Source organism: Leucoraja erinacea, chromosome 7 (genome assembly GCF_028641065.1).
Source record: "Leucoraja erinacea ecotype New England chromosome 7, Leri_hhj_1, whole genome shotgun sequence".
Lineage (NCBI taxonomy): Eukaryota > Metazoa > Chordata > Chondrichthyes > Rajiformes > Rajidae > Leucoraja > Leucoraja erinaceus.
Window position 1 is genome coordinate 61,409,485 of NC_073383.1, and position 12,741 is coordinate 61,422,225.

The following is a 12,741-nucleotide window of genomic DNA, read 5'->3' on the forward strand; positions in this document are numbered from 1 at the left end:
GTTTCCACATGTATCACTCTATGCCTGTTCAAATAATGTCATGCAGCCACTTAATTTTCATTTTGGGAAATCTAGCATGGATTTCCGATCATGCCTTGAGAGGAAAAATTAAAACTTAACTTACAGTAGTTAGTTACTTAAATATAAAATAATGTTTAATTTACTTCTTCCTTTGAACAAGGTTTGAAAGATGTGGACAGTCATGTTCTGATGTAACTGCCATTTGAACTCAGTTTTCTTAGTTGAGATGAGTTTATGAAGATTTCAATTAGATTGAGTGCAATAAAAGTTCAAAGCATTTTTTTCTCAATTGATAACAGATGCTGACATTGTTTGACATGTTGGTTTCTTGTAGGGTTTGATATAAAATGATCAGGAAATTCACAGAAGTTTCTTTCTTGCATTATGCTGGTGATGCCAAAACTGTTTCGAAGAACACTGCGGGGAATATACAGTATTAGTGGACACATAGTGGAAAATAGAATTGTCACATTTGATTAAAAACTGTTCTATTCTGCTATTTAATAGTCTGCCTCCGTCTTTTTTTAAGTACAGCTTGCCACAATTTACACTTTTCAAAACACCTTCTTGATATTTCAAAAGCTGAGTTCTGTGGATGCTGATAATCTAAAATTAAACTGAGAAAGCTGGAAGTGCTCAGCAGGTCTTGTAACATCTGTAGACAGCATTGTGAAAGGTCATCGACCTGAAATGTTAATTTGGTTCTTCTCAACACACAAATGCTACCTCTCTGCTGAGTATTTGTCACTTATTTATGATCACAGTTGGATTAACAATTTATAGCCCAAATTGATGGGGTGACTTTAAACATTGATAAAAGACTAGAAAGATCTATTTGTAAACCTTTTGAGGAGCTGCCAAGGGAGTCTTGCTATGTTTTAATGGCCAGACCTCATCACCGTATTTTTAAGTATTTTAAATACTGTTATGTATTTTCCTGTCTAAAAGAAGGTCAGTATATGCTTTTGGAATAAGGAATGACATGGGTTGTTCTTTACTGCTAGGCTTTAATCCAATGCATTACTTTGATGCAGAAAGAAAACCCTATCTCACAACTGTTGACAGTTCTTTGCCATAAAAAAAGCTGTTGTCAGAGGTTATGGGGAGAAAGCAGGGGAATAGGGTTAGGAGGGAGAGATAGATCAGCAATGATTAAATAGCAGAGTAGACGTTATTGGCCGAATGGCCTAATTCTACTCCAATCACTTTTGATCGTATGATAAATGTTGTAAGGCAATTAGTTGAAACCCAACATCTGTCCTATCACATTTGTACAGGACACCGATACCCATGTGGAGGAAACATAAGGCTATATGAATTTGACAACATCTGCACTCCCACGAGAACAAGAAACACAATCCTGAATCTGCTGGTTGACAAATAAATATAAAACCATTCAACTTTTAAAGCAGCTGTCAGAACGATTAGCTTTGATGGGGTGTTGCCAGCTGGGTCAGTCAGTAGTTGCAGTTTTATTGAAAAATAACAAAAACATCTGCATGAGCACAGTTAATTAACTTTTTTTTGAGGGAAATATAATTTAATGCTGTACACACAATGCTGTATTAACTCAGCAGGACAGGCAACATCTCAGGTGAGAAGGAATGGGTGAAGTTTTGGATTGAGACCATTCTTCAGAGTATTCTTATGCAGTCCCTTCAGATCAATGAGTCTTGCTTCCACTCTGGTTCTACTGGAGAAAGTCTGTAATCAAGTGACAGACAGTTTTCATATTTTTCTAAAGGAACCAGGATACATTGTCATTGTCTCAACAGAAGGACAATACCCTTGACTGGAGTAGTCTGTTTTCATTACATGCTGAAGTTTAGCAATGTTTCTTTAATTTGTGATTCTGAGAAGAATGACCCAACTGAATTAAGGTCAAATGAAAACTAAAGTTTAAAAATGAGTTTTTCATCATCAAAGAAGCACAATACAGCGAAACATTCTACTATCATCAGCCTTGCAAATACGACTGCAAGTCATTGGCTAGTGGTTTGACTAAAGTATGACTAACAAGATAAAATATAGCTGAAGAAATATCTTCACAGTTGCAGCACATGACTAGAATACATTAATGTTCACTATTTTTAATCGGACAATAAAAGATTCTTGGAATTTTCTCAGGTTTTTGAGACTGTTCTCTCAGCAATCTATTTTAATAATTAAATATAATGAATGTGGATGTAAGAGAAGGTGAATAATAAATTTGTCCAACATCGAATCTTTGAATAAGCTATGCCTAAAATACGGGAATGTAAAAATAATAGCTTGGGTAGAGATAAGAATGTGAGAAAATGTTTTATATAAAAGTATACATGACAGATAATTTACAAGGCTCAACTCAATTCAAGAAAAAGTTGGAGCCTCAAATCTTGACTGTTAGTTTAGTTCAGTTTAGAGGGGTGGAAGATTGCACCCTTCACATGGTCCACCCTGTATCGACGAATGCAATCAACCCGGCGTGCACAATCAAATATGATCAAATAGAACAAGTTGTCCTACAACTTTAGGCTGTGCATGCCATACGCAAGAAGAAGTTTAGAGATACAGCATGGAAACAGGTCCTTCGGCACACCAAGTCTGCCGCGACCAGCGATTCCTGCACATTAATACTATACTACACACTCAAGGGACAATTTTTTAAACATTTATACCAAGCCAATTTACCTACATACCTGTATGTCTTTGGTGGTGTGTGGAAACTGAAGTTCTCAGAGAAAACCTACATGGTCACATGGAGAATGTACAAGCTCTGTACAGAAAGCACGGTAGTTGGGATCGAACCCGGTGCTGCAGGCACTCTAAGGCAGCAACTCTACCGCTGCGCCACCGAAATGCCATTTTTGTTTTTTTAGTTTATTTTAAATTATTTATTTTAATGCTAAAGGCCCTGTCCCACGATGGGAGTTCATTCAAGAGCTCTCCCGAGTTTAGAAAAAAAATCAAACTCGTGATAAGCACGGAGAACGAACGTAGCGGGTACGTCGGAGCTCGGGGAGGTCTCTTAGCGGCTCGTAACGCTAACGGCAGGTACTCGGGAAGACTCGCTAATAGCAAGTAAGGTCGGGTAGATTTTTCAACATGTTGAAAAATGTCCACGGGAGCCCCAAGTATCGACGAGCGGCCACTACTGTAAATCTCCAAGTTCGAATCGGGGCAAACTCACTCGGGAGAACTCTTTGAATGAACTCGTACAGTGGGACAGGGCTGCAACCATTGAGAACAGTTTGTATTGCCAATACTGTAGATTCATAACTGGAGAATCTAGGCACTTTGCTATAAACTAGGAGTTTAAAATTAGTGGGGGTCATTATCTAATTGTACAACAATAATAAGTGGTTGCAGCACTTGCACTACTCTCATGGACATATGAATCACCTGCCTCCTGAATAACCTGCCTTATAGTGGGAGTGGCGGCGCCTAACGGCAGCGGCTCGACTACATTTTTGTCATGTTAAATGTATGTCGTGAGTTCGTTTTTAAATTTTTTTTTAGCTGTGTATATGTGGGGGGTGGTGGGGGGGGGCTGTGGGGGAAACCGTTTAAATCTCTTCCCTGTGCGGGGACCCGACTATTCCCTGTCGGGTCTCGGATGTCGTTGGGCCTAACATCGTGGAGCCGGCGGCGACCTCCGGCCGGGACTAACCTGAGGGCTCCAGTTGCAGAGCCTGCGGAACTGACATCGCGGAGCTGGCCAACTTCGGAGCGGGAAGAGCTGTGGTGGCGTGCAGCTGCGACCCGAATTTGGAGTTCGGAGGCACCGGCCACAGATCCGGTGGACGGGATCATCGGGAGCTCCAAGTCCCTGGTGGGAGACCGCTTTTCCGAGCTCCGCAACTGCAACTTCTCCTGCTGGAATCGCGGGTTTAAGGACATGGAGCCGGGGCCTAACATCGCCCGGCGTGGCTTAAACGGCTTCAGGACTTACCATCGCCCGCCGGGGGCTTTAACATCGGAGCCCCAGTTCGCCTCGACACTGCAGTTGGACTGCTGGACCACGGGAGAAGGAACAAAGGGAAGAGATAAAGACTTTGCCTTCCATCACAGTGAGGAGATGTTGGAGACTCACTGTGATGGATGTTTATGTAAACTGTGTTAAGTGTGGGTCTTGGATTGTTTTGTAATGTAAAAAACTGTAGAAATTATATTTCGTTCAAACCTAGGTTTGAATGACAATAAATGCATTCTATTCTATTCTATTCTAACTTGTCTGAGACCAGATTGCATGTGCAAGATCTTTCCAGGCTGAAACCAGCTGAGAACAGAACAACAATGGCAGTGAGAGTCACACAATGCTGGAGAAACTCAGCAGGACAGGCAGCATCTCTGGAGAGAAGGGATGGGTAATGATTCGGGTTGAGACCCTTCTTCATCCTCTCTCTCCAGAAATGCTGCCTGTCCCACTGAGTTACTTCAGCATTTTGTGTCTATCATAAGTTTAAACCAGCATCTGCAGTTCCTTCCTAAACAATGGCTGTCACTTAGCTTTTGTTCAAAAAGAGGTCCTACATTGCAGCAACCTTTGAAAATATCATAGATTCTGCCACGTTTTCAGGCACAATATAACACTTATTCAGCAGCTTGCTGAATGCAATTGGTGTTGTTCCATGGTCTTTTCATGGTCTTTATCTCTGCTCGCGTTATAAATCAGCCATTCATTCTGTCCAAAAGCCAACTACTAGAGGAACTCAATGGGCCTGGCAGCATCTGTGGGGGGGAAAGGAATTTCAGGTTTCAGGTTGCGATCCAGCATCGTGAGTTTTTTTTTTTTTTTGCTCCATTTTCCAACATCTGCAGTCTCATGTGTCTCCATAGCCTTTTTCCACGTCAGTTTATTTTTCTTTCCATAACCTCATGTTCCTACTTGCTTGTAGTATGTAATTCTCACCATAGAGACCTTTCTAACACTGTCATTCATGTTGGAGATTTTAATCTCTTAGTTTAAAATCTGACAGATTGACAGGACAGATTTGGCTCAATCTTCTGCAGGATTTGATTTGGAAATAGGGGAAAGAATGACTGAAGAGTTATTGAGTGGAGATATATATGCATGTTCAGTGATACAGGATCAGAATCCTATCCATCCCTGATTTTTACAACGGTACTTCATTTTCAATGCAGGCCCAGTAGTGGATCGCAAGAATTAACCCAAATGTATCCGTAACAATTCTCACTTCCCTATCAATAAGCCAAAATAATGTTTGAAGCCATGATGTTGCAATAATATTGAATGTGAAAACATAGTCACACAGCACAGACACAGATTTCTTGGCCCACTATTCTATGCTACCATATAACTGCCAATCCATACTAATTCTATTTACCAGCAGTTGTAAATTGCTCGTTCTAAGCTCCCCCCAGTGTAGTTTCAGTCAAAAACCACTGAATCAAGCACTTGTGCAACTAATCCTTATTTTGACAAAACACAATTACAGTTCCAACTACTGTACCTAACCGTCGCGGGTTCGATCCTCGTATCTGCCTGATCAAGCCCTCTAGGCCTCGCTCACAGAGACAGGCCACGCAGTCCTAAGCGCTCTCCCAGAAGATTGACACGGGACCTCATGGCAGCTGTCCTTTATAGGTCCCCGGACAATGAGGGGCCGAACCACATGGGGGTGGTCTCTTTACAATCCAATTACAGATATCGATTAACCCCATACATGACAGACATTTCTCTAACCCAATAATACAGTGGCTAATCCATTGTATTCAAACATTGTTTCTCGGAGGTAGCAAACATCGCAACATTTACCCTGATATGCAAGAAAACCAGACAAGGCTCAATACCTCATCCAATCAACATTTTGCAAAGTAAAGCTTTGCAACATTATTAACAATTATTTACAAAGTGTATGTCTGGTTTGCATTCATCCAATCCATTCTTTGCATTTTGCATTTGATTGTCAGGGTCTGCAGATGTTCCCATTATCTTCCTGCAGCTCAAATCTAGGCTGTTGCAAACTGGCACAATTCTGCAGCTTGTCCCATTTCTACAGAGAGCACGTTTAAATTGACCAAATGGCCTAGCAGCCCTGAAGCCTTTACTCAATTTTAGAATCCTAGCCTCTCCAATCTGGCCAGGATTAACACAGTGAGCCTTCTGTGCCTTGGCAATTCAAATTTTCATCCAAATACTTAAAGTCATGAGAGTACTTGCCTCCATCACCCACTTGCCACAGACAGCTATGGAGGCCGTCATTGGGTATTCTTGATTAGTAAGGGTTTAATTTGGAGATACAGCATGGAAACATGCCCTTCAGCCCACCGAGTCTGCAGCAACCAACTATCCCTGCACATTGCCCTATCCTATACACACTAGGGACAATTGTGACAAATGAGGAAACCAAAGATCTTGGTTTAAAACCCACGGGAAGAATGTACGAACTCCGTAAAGCCGGGCACCCATAGTCAATTTCAAACCTGGGTCTCTGGTGCTGTAAGGCAGCAACTCTACCTGAGTAGACAAAATTGGGCAGAATAGTGTAATTTTGCACCTGTGACATGAGCATATTAAACTGATTATAATTGGATAACAGATGTAGATTTTATACCTAGCAATTATTACGAGATTACTACAATGGAATATGTGTAATAGGTCAGTCAAATTCTTGATCAGTATAGGCATTTGAGGTAATGGGGAGAAGACCTGAGAATGGGGTTAGGAGGGGGAGATAGATCAGCCATGATTGAATGGCGGAGTAGACTTGATGGGCTGAATGACCTAATTCTACTCCTATTCCTTATGACCTTGTGAATTACTGATTGAGATCATATTCATTGGCCAAATTACTTCTCTCAATATATTGGCCCCGTATTTGCAGTTAATGAAATCAATAGTTGTAACATGGTCCTTTATGATATCATGGCCTTCTTGATCTATAACCTCATATGGGTGTTTTATTTCAGTTCATTCCAAGACATTTAAAGAAGATGTACAGGCCAAGTTGTTTACACAGGGGAGATAAGTGCCTGGAATATGCTGCAGGGGGTGATGGTGGAAGCAGATACAATAGTGGCAGTTAAGAGAGTTCTGCATCAGAACCTTGCTGTGCAAGGAATGGAGGGATTTGGTTTATGTGCAGGCAAATAAGAGGTGGATTTGGCATCATAGATGGACACAAAATGCTGGAGTTACTCAACAGTACAGGCAGCATCTCTGGAGAGAAGGAATGGGTGACGTCTTGGGTTGAGACCCTTCTTCAGACTGAGAGTCAGGGGAGAGAGAGACCGAGATATGGAAAGGTAAAGTGTGAAAACACAGATTCATTTCCAATTTTGCATTGCAGTTTCTAACACAGGCAGGGCAGGTCAAACAACTCATTGCATTTTTATTAAGGGCTAACAAATCATTTATTGCAAGTACATTGCAGACTCACTGTTCAGTTGATTCACAGCTTAGAATCACAATTGTGGCCTCTCCGTTGTGATCTTCCAGAGTGACTGACTCGCATCCAGGCATCTGGGGTTTTATAGTACTGCCCCCAACCCCCCCCCCCCCCCCCCCCCCCCCCCCCCCCGGAAGGGGCGTAACCTTCATCATGGTGGTTGACAGGCGGGAGGACCAATCAGCTGATCTCACTTTTCTTTAAACATTCATAACTTTTGTATTTTTCATCGAATGGAAAAATTCTCTGGACTGCCTCAGTGGAGGAGGACTGTGAGTAAGATTGTCAAAAATCATAGTGAGAAATGGTAGCATTGTTTCTAAAATCAATATAAAGCATAGACAGGAAGTGGTCAAGATGAGACTTTTAGTTATATAGATAAATATATATCATTTGTTTCGGTCTGCAACTGCTGTGCCCAACCAATCCAATAAATGAATTGATCAAAGCACATAGTGTGACCTCATAACCCACTCCAGATATGTGGCATTTAAAAGTCCAGGCTATTCAGGAAAATATTAGGAAAATGTCTCAATATTCCAGACCTGGATTCCAGAAGAGAGGTAACTGTGACCACCCTCAACCGAACGTGGCATTCAGGAGTTCAATCACAACGGAATTCAAGGGTACAAAGGGAACACGCTCCAATGCAGAAACAAGGAAGTGCACATGCAGGTTTGCACAAAAGGATACAAAGTGCTGGAATAACTCAGCAGGTCAGGCAGCATCATTGGAGAACAAGGATAGGAGACGATTCGGGTTCACGAGGTTAATTCCCGGGATGGCGGGACTGTTATATGATGAAAGAATGAACGACTGTATACATTGGAACTTAGAAGGATGTGAGGATATCTTATAGAAACATATAACATTATTAAGGGATTGGACATGCTAGTTGCAGGAAACATGTTCCCAATGTTGGGGGAGTCCAGGACCAGTGGCCACAGTTTAAGAACAAGGGGTAAGCCATTTGGAACTGAGATGAGGAAAAACGTTTTCAGTTGTGAATTTGTGGAACTCTGCCTCAGAAGGCAGTGGAGGCTGATTCACTGGATGCATTCAAAAGCGAGTTAGATAGAGCTCTTAGGGCTAGCAGAAGCAGGGGATATGGGGAGATGGTAGGAACGGGGTACTGATTTTGGATGATTAGCCATGATCACAATGAATGGTGTAGCTGACACGAAGGGCTGAATGGCCTACTCCTACACCTATTTTCTATGCATCTATGTATGATTATGGTTCTAGGGAGTTAATTAATCCCAATCCCAGCTCATCATTGCAGAAGTTGCTCAGGGGGGTGTCAACTTTCTCAACTTTCTGTAATTCCTTCCATCATTGCTGCTTGTGGTTTATAAGAATGTACAAGGCAAGATTAATGTGTTAGCAGAGGACAGTGAAGTTGGTGGTATCTTAAATAGTGTGGATGGTTATCAGAAATTACAGCAGGGCCTTGATCAGCAGGCCAAATGGGTTGAGGAGTGGTTAATGGAGTTTAAAGGGCAGGACCATCAGAGTGAATCGGGTGACACAAGTCCATCGTGTGGTGCCACGAGCCGGCAGCCTCGCCAGCAGCTGTTCGTCCTTTCGACTTTTCTTTTGTTTTTAGTATGTCTTAGAGTGTTTTAGTGGGGGAGGGGGAAACTGTTTTTCAGTCACTTACCTCGGTGGAAAGCTACTTTTCTCCTAGTCGCATTTTCGCCCTCCCTCGTGGCCTAACAGCTTGGATTGGTGCAGCCTCTCCCGGAATCAGGCTCAGAACTTGAGCAGCGGGCGCAGCGTGGACGTTCCATCACGGTGCCGGGCGATCCTTGCCAGGGATTGCCAGAAGATGTGTTCCGATCGATGGCCCGCGGACTATAACAACTAGAAGCTGCGGTCTGCGGAGCTTCTAGCCGCGGGCGGGGCATGGACTTTCCATCGCGGAGCCTGGGATCCCTTCCTGGGGATCGCCGGAGAAACGCTCCGACCACGGGCCTGTGGCCTGTAACATCGTGAAGCCGCGGTCTCCGGTAGGAAACGGCCGATTCGGGATCTCCAAGCCGCAGAGTGTTCATCCGTCCCGACGTTGGAGTTTCGAGCATCCCGACGAGAGGGCCTGTACATCGGGCCATTCGTAGCGGCGACTATGGAGGGTTCATGGCCCCGACCATGGATGAAGAAAGGAGGAGGACAGACTGAATGTTATTGCCTTCCACCACAGTGAAGAATGTTGATTCCACTGTGGTGGATATTCATGTTATATTCTATTGTGTATTGTGCTCTTTTTGATTGTGTTGCTGCATGGTAAATCAAATTCCACTGTACCTTAATTGGTGGATGTGGCAATAAATGTGAACTTGAACTTGAATGGAAAGGTGTTGTATGGAAAGGAGAGTGTTGTAGAGCAGAGGGATCTAGGAGTGCAGGTACACTGTTCTCTGCAAGTGGCTTAACAGGTAGACAGGGTGGTAAATACATTTTTGGTACGTTGGCCTTTGGTTTTTACTTGGTGAATCCATCACTTAAGCAATTTTCAATGTGCTCTCAAATGTCAGATTCACCTCTGATGAGGATTGCTTTTGAACCTTGGCAACATTTGCTCTTCATACTAACTCGTCTCTCCAGTGCCGGATTTAGATGAAGAGAGGCCCTAAGCTGTTCCACTTGTGAGGCCCCCATCGACCGGACAGCCATGGCGGCCAAATCTCCCACAATTCAAAGCGAGGGAGAAAGTGCCCAGCGCCGACCAGTTGCCGTTGCAGTGCGCATGTGCAGGGCGGCCGATGATGTGCTGGCCGTGGTTGTGCGCATGTGCAAGGCGGCCTGCCGTGCCGGCGGATGAGGAGCGAGCGGAGCCCGGCGGCCCGGACACAGATAGCGGGGGGAGATGGAGAGAGAGAGAGAGAGATAGAGAGGGGGGCCGCCCAGAGTTGAACGGTAGGTGTTCTGCCTTGGCCAGAGGCCCCCCTAGACCTCGAGACCCATCAATTTTTTGGGTGGGGCCCCTAGAAAGTGGGGGCCCTAAGCTATAGCTTGTTTAGCTTATACGTAAATCCGGCACTGCGTCTCTCAGTATCTTAGGGAGTGTGTTGCTTTAATTGTAACTTTGCAATGACTTTTGTATTTCAACTCCATACCATGCTATTGTTTCATTATGTTTATTTAACTGTGAATCTTTGTGGTTTAGTCTGTAGAAGTATCCTGACATGAAACATCACCTATCCATATTCTGCAGAGATTCTGTCTGACCGGTCAACTTACTCCAGCACATTGTGTTATTTTGTATCATCTTGTCTAGCTTTGAAATAAAATGATTGTTCAACAAATTCACCAATTTTGCATTTCATTTGTAACTAGATTTTTCCAGGTTTTTTCATTACATGTAGTATCACCCACCGCACTAATTAAGATAGACCTGTGTTTATTGTCATCTTTGAACCATTTGTAGCAAAGAAATGTGGCAATATTTTGTAATAATCCTCTCACATATCAGTTTAGAATCAAATACTACATTCAAGCTCATTATGGCCATTTTCCATTAATTATTACCTATTTATTTAAAAATGCAGATTGTTGTTAGACTTATTATGATAAGAAGACAGTTACCTTTCTGTCATTCTGATTGTGGGAATATTTTCCTTACCTGTGTATTGATTGAATTGAAAGACACAGCATTTAAAAAGACACTTCAGTCCACTGAGTCCATACTGTCCTTCGATCACCAGTAAGAAGAAAGGAAGAGGTGGAGCTAGAGGGCTGAGGGAGATCTGAGAATGGGAGGAGATAGTAAGGTCTACCTGAAATTAGAGGTCAATTTTCATTCCGCTGGGGTGCAAACTGACTAAGCGAAATATGAGGTGCTGCTCCTCCAATTTACGGTGGTCCTCACTCTGGCCATGGAGGAGGGCCAGGACAGAAAGGTGTTTGATGTTGTCCCACTTTCTCATCCACACCCAACACACACAGAGCAATGGATAGAAGCCAATTAACCTACAAGCCTACACATCTTTGGGACGAAGAAGTAAACCAGAACACCCATGCCACCACAGAGAGAATGTGCAAACTCCTCGAACACCGCATCCAATAGTGAATTGAACTCGGGTTTCTGACACACAATGCCTCATTTCAGGCCACAATGTTTGTGCCGAACATGATGCCAAGTTAAACTTATCTGCCTGTACATGATCCACATCTCTCTAGTTTCTGCCTCCACATGGCAATGCATTCCAGGCCCCCATTACTCTGCGTTTAAAAAAAAAATTTAAGAATTGCCCCACACATCTCCATTAAACTTTCCCCCTTTCACCTTACAGCTATGTCTTGGTGAACTCGAACAGTGCACATGTCTGCAAATATTGTCCGAACATAGGTCAGCTACCAGGACATCTTCCAAAGTTCAAAATGGTGGCCCATGATAAGCCCCACAAATAGAAACATAGAAACATAGAAATTAGGTACAGGAGTAGGCCATTCGGCCCTTCGAGCCTGCACCGCCATTCAATATGATCGTGGCTGATCATCCAACTCAGTATCCCATACCTGCCTTCTCTCCATACCCCCTGATCCCCTTAGCCGCAAGGGCCACATCTAACTCCCTCTTAAATATAGCAAATGCATTATGAACCTTGATGTGTTGGCGAAGTTATTACGTTATACTTATAATTTATAGTTATTCACGTTATACTCCACATATGCATACCACTATATACACTGTGCACATAATAACAGAGAAGCTTTACTAGAGGGATGGCAATAGTGCAAGAAGAATGTCATCATCACCAAATTAATGAGCTGCTGCAAATGTCTCCCTTGCCAGTGAATATCACGGTCCTAAAATATGAATAAATAAAAGAAAATTTGGATTTGTTGCCATTTCGACAAAATATTGAACTGCTGATCCATTCACATAGACATAAACTATCCCAAAATGTTAATTTAAAGGCCAACATCACAGAAGCTGGTGAACTCATTACATTCCTGTCCTGGTAGTTGGAGTGTATTAATTCAAATTGCAACTGCATTTCCTATATTTTTTTAAACAAAGGCACTTCAAATATCCTTTCTTCAGCTCCAGTAATTTTTGGGATAATAATCATAAAGTCATAAAAGTTATTTATGGGGAAATCATTAAGTGGAAATCAGTGTTTTATGGTATGCTTTAGAATAATTCTTTACGAAATGACAATGCAAAATGATAAGCCAAAGTGTGAACAATAATCACTACAGGCAATTCATATGCAGCTGAATTAATTAAATGCATTTTTCTGATTGATAATTTAAATTGAACAAATTATTTACAAAACAGAAAGTCATAAGTCGTTGTGTGTTTGTTTGGTCAAGTAAACTGAAT

General features: G+C 42.5%; 1 protein-coding gene across 1 annotated transcript in view; it reads left to right on the plus strand.

Annotated features, from left to right (window-relative positions):
- LOC129699053 (rho GTPase-activating protein 15-like) overlaps window positions 1-12,741 on the plus strand; it is a 688,053-nt gene that overhangs the window by 42,279 nt on the left and 633,033 nt on the right. The gene's annotated exons all lie outside the window — the stretch shown is intronic.